The sequence below is a fragment of the Alligator sinensis genome, unplaced genomic scaffold, assembly GCF_000455745.1.
Source record: "Alligator sinensis unplaced genomic scaffold, ASM45574v1 scaffold741_1, whole genome shotgun sequence".
In the NCBI taxonomy this organism is placed as follows: Eukaryota; Metazoa; Chordata; order Crocodylia; family Alligatoridae; genus Alligator; species Alligator sinensis.
This window is the reverse complement of record NW_005842212.1, coordinates 390,903-395,460: the sequence shown is the minus strand read 5'-3', so window position 1 is coordinate 395,460 and position 4,558 is coordinate 390,903. Positions and strand designations below refer to the sequence as shown.

Sequence of the window (4,558 nt, the reverse complement as noted above, 5' to 3'; positions counted from 1 at the left end):
TTTTCCTTAATCTAACAAAAACTGTTTCCCTCATTTTAAGGATGTTCATTGGTCAGTGTTAGAAGTAACTTTTCTGGTGCTTCTTTATTATTGGCACAAGAAATGCAAAAAATGTGTAGCAGTTAATGAGATTTTGAAAAATAAATAAGATCTGAAGTTTGCCTGCATGTGGCAGTACTTTTTAATGAGTATAACTTTAGGTATGTAAATAAATACTCCTCTAGATGCCATCTGCCTAATGTGCAAATTAAGAGAGGCAGAGGGTAAGTGCTTCTCTGCAAATTTCCTCCTGTCTACAGTACAATATTTGTTGTATGTTATCTTCTTTAGGCAGCAAATGATCATTATTTCCAGGATGTGCTGAGGGAAACAATGGAGAGTTTGTTTTAGATAATGATGTGCAGCAGCCATTATTACTTGTGACTTTCAAAAACTGAACTTGCAGGTTCAGAAATATCAAGCATATCCCCAAAAAAACATCTTTTGTCTCTCCAGATTTTTGCCAGCCTCTGAGGCATGTAATTCAGAAAATAAGACATGTTTTCTTGAACTTTGTGCCCCAGGAGTTAAGTACAAATCTGTTTACCTGAGTGGATCGAAATTTTATTCCATCACAGCTGTAGCACATTAAACAAACACAGCAACCTATTCCTGATGTATTGGAGGTTGTGTGACCGTAAGTCAGAGGCTTTAAACTCTTTCAAGCAACTGAGTGGGAAACACCTCTACTTATTACAAAACTTTTCTCTTATCAGCTTAGTGCTCTGGTTATCAAACTGTTAAAAAAGGGCTCTGGTTGTGGTGTTTCTTCAAGATTTTGTCTGGTACATAAAGTGAAAATTTATGCAACTGAAACAGAAAACCTGTCATCCTTAGAGAGGTGTTCACTGATATTTTGGCAAGGTGCAAATGACTTTAATTCTTTCTTATGAGAAAGGAAATGGTATAGAACCAATCAAAAGCTGAGGTCATGTAGGTTCATGACTTAGAAACACTTTCATAGACCCTAACGAATACATAGAACTTTGTGCTACATCTTAGTGCCTATATTTCTTGAAGAAATTAAGCAAAGATAACCTCTAGGACCCATCTGGGGAATTTATGTTCCAGTGCACTTCTTTCACTCTGGCCCTGATTCAGCAAAGCACTTAGCATATGCTTATGATTAGTAGAGCAAAATAATGAGATTGGCTTAAAAAATCATGAAATTGTATATATGATTTGGAGTTCTTTTATTTGCCTTGGGTTTCTTAAGGCTGTAAGGATCAGGCTTTTTTCCACAATCTTTGGAACTGAGAACTGGGAATCACTAAAGCCCTAAATACCCTACTAGCACATCCAGCAATCCTCAGCATAGGTTGAAGGGTCCAAACTAACAGAGCCTATTCTAACTATGGGACCTGAAGGCAGTAGTAATTCAGTAGGACAAGCTGCAGGTTAAAATTTAGATGAAAGCCATTATTATAATAAATTATGGAGTTGTTATGCCTGTTGTTATAGCAGGCAGGACACTTCTGTCATGGACCAGGACTCCACTGTGCTAGGCACTGCACAAACAGAACAGATTGATATCCATGGCCCCGAAGACCTAGCAACCCATACATAAGACAAGAGGCGATGGGTGGATGCAGAGAAGTGAGACACTTTTGGCCAGCATGCTAGGCCCCGGTGCCAGTACACCAGCAATCTATTGCTGTCAAGTTTCTGACATCAGAGCAAAGGAGAGTTGTGAAGGGGGACTGGATGTATTGTTGCAGAGGTCCCTGGTCAGCACTTCATGTTTAAAGAGAACAAGGGTGTTCTTTCTCCTAACTACTTTAAAAATAAACACTTCAGAAATGTGAATTTTCTCCTTCATGAGTTTTAAAGTGCTATTCAAAGGAAGGTTTGTTTTCCATGGATTTATAGAGGAACATCTGGACTTAAAAAATCTTTTCATCCTTTGCACATCATTTTAACGCTTCCCCCCGATACTGGTTTTGTCTTCTTGCTAAGATTTATTAGCTCCTAAGTAATTACTTTGTCTCTCTCCTAGGTGTATTCACTGCTTGGGTCAACATTTTCAAGAAGCCCTAGCCCTCTGAAAAACGTGATAATCAACATTTTCTGATCATTTATTTCCTGTGCTTCCTTTCCTTGTTTCCTCTGCAATGACTGCCAATGGTTTTGTGTGTTCTGCAGGTATATGCAAGCGCTGAGTATCTTGCTTCTTTACTTTGATTATCTGGGGGTGGATAATCTCTCTTTTTAATTTAAAACTGATCTCTAATCATTGTTTTGAGTTGAGCACAAGAGAAGGACAGTCAGTAGAGAGGAATCTCAGCTACAGGCCAGACTGCTGCTTATGCTTTCACCTGGAAAAAGCATCCAAGACATACAAAGATACTGCCACAGATCTCCCCATTCCATAAAATATGCACAGGAATGGAGAAAGGCCATATACATCTCCTCAAACTGTAATACAGGGTTCTCGCAATATTCTCTTTATGCAGCAGATATTTAGGAGCCCTGCAGCATGTGTGTGTGATGTGCCTGCCCCTCCACCCTGCTGCTCAGACTCCCTCTCCCTCCGTCCCTACTCCTTCAACAGGCATGCTGCTACTGGCTTCCTCCCTTCTGTCTGGGCACTAAAGATCATGGCAGGAGAACTAGTGCTGTTTCCACCTGTGTTAACTTTTGCATACATTTATTCCTGCTGGGTATGGAGGGGAACATGCTGCATACAGCAGCCACATATAGCCAAAGGCCTTCTAGGCCCACAGAGCTCCAGCTGTGTGTGAGCAAGGACTTTAGCAGACTGGCAGCTGAGAAAGAGAACAGGCCTATTGGCTTAATTAACTCTCAACCCTCTTTGGTTTGGACACTCCTGGCTGCTTTCCCAGCAAAAAAGAACTAGTCATGGACCAAAGGATTCAAGCAAACGACAGAAGGCCCAAAACAAAGACACTACACTGATATTGTTAGGCTAGATCTACATTCAACTCTATCGGCACCGTGACATTTACTTTGTTTTCTTGATGTCCTAGAGAACAGACAGCACAGTAAGCACCGGCTCTGGCTGCAACACACCCGTCTTTCCCAATTAAGCAAAGCAAAGACTGCAGGTGGTCATCTGGCCTCCACCCATCACCAACAAACCCAGCTGCTGCGAACAAGCACTGAGCACAGCGCTCACTTCCTAATCCTCAGAATAAAAGGGGTCCTATTTAATTTTCATAGAAACCAGTGGCAAGGTCCTCCTGACTTTGATGCTCAGAACAAGCCCACCCAAAGAACAAAACATGATCTCAGACCAGAACAAGAGTCATTTTAAAGCTTCAGCAATTCTTTAATAAACTGTAGATGATAAATATCAGTATTAAATCCAGCCAATTTTTTTTTTTTTAATTCAGGCAAATATAGAAACAAAACTCCAACAGTGGAGTAATACATGGGAATTGCATGTTCTTACATATTTACAAAGGAGATGATATACAACAATTCTTATAACTTATCAGCAGTACTATCAATATGGTGTTCATATATGTTAAGTCTCAAACAATCTGGCTAGAGACACTAGCTTACTGACTGGTCAACATGCGTATATTAGCTGGAACTGCTTTCACTTCTTTATAATACAAGAAAATAAGAAATAAACCATATCTAGATTATGTTTGGTCTATTAATATACTTGCAATACTGGTTTGGTCCCTGAGTATTCTTTTATACATGCTCACCCTACAATTAACTTTATTTACTATAGCATCCACTTCCCCCCACTATTTACCCAGTCCAATTTCTCTCCCTTTTGGGCCCTAAATGATCTTTACTTTTGTACCCTTTGGTAAATTGTAGAGATTCACTCTAATCCTCAAATGGAAAGAACTATTTAATCTCTCCACACCTTCCTGTAAACTCCTTCCTGGGAGGTCCATTACTCCCACCCTAGGGGAGTTATGGCACTTATAGTTTATAGTTATAGTTTATAATTATAGCTTTTTTCTGGAAGGAGCTGTGCAGAGCCCAGCCCTGCACATATTTAGGCCCTAATTCACAAAAACATTCATCACAGCTCTTGAGTCAATGTGTATCTCCAAACATATGCTTAAGTCCCACTTGAAGCACAAGCGTGTCCTTAAGAATGGCTCTGGGACTCCTCATGTGTGTAATGTTCTGCACATACTTTATTATGTTGCTGAATCAAATCTGGCTTTTTTGCAAGATGAGGACCACAGCAGGACTCTCACAAAGAGCTTCAGAGAAATGTTGTGCTGTTAGATTTTAGAAGTGGAAGTTGGGGAGTTTGAAGGTTGGGATACAGACAATGGAGGAACAAATTTAAATAATGTAAATATCCTTGAACAGCATGCTTGCAGTTGATTAAATGCACACCCAAGGACCGTCTGACAAATCCTATTTATGCATTTCTGCTTTTTTAAACCTGCTAAGCAAGCTGTCCAAGATCAGGCAGTTAATTTTCACATAATCCCAAGGTATTTCCCTCTAGTACTTTAACCTGGAAGCGGTTAAATGAATCAGGAGCACAATCCAAATAAATGACAGGAAGTGTCCAAAGTTC

The 4,558-nt window shown here is 39.9% G+C and overlaps 1 long non-coding RNA gene across 1 annotated transcript; it reads left to right on the top strand.

The window, feature by feature from the left end:
* Positions 1 to 207: 207 nt before the first annotated feature.
* LOC102375465 lies at positions 208 to 3,631 on the top strand. The gene is made up of 3 exons (XR_324222.2): positions 208 to 263; positions 2,036 to 2,181; positions 3,027 to 3,631. It is a non-coding gene; the product is annotated as an uncharacterized LOC102375465 (long non-coding RNA).
* The last annotated feature ends 927 nt before the right edge of the window (positions 3,632 to 4,558 follow it).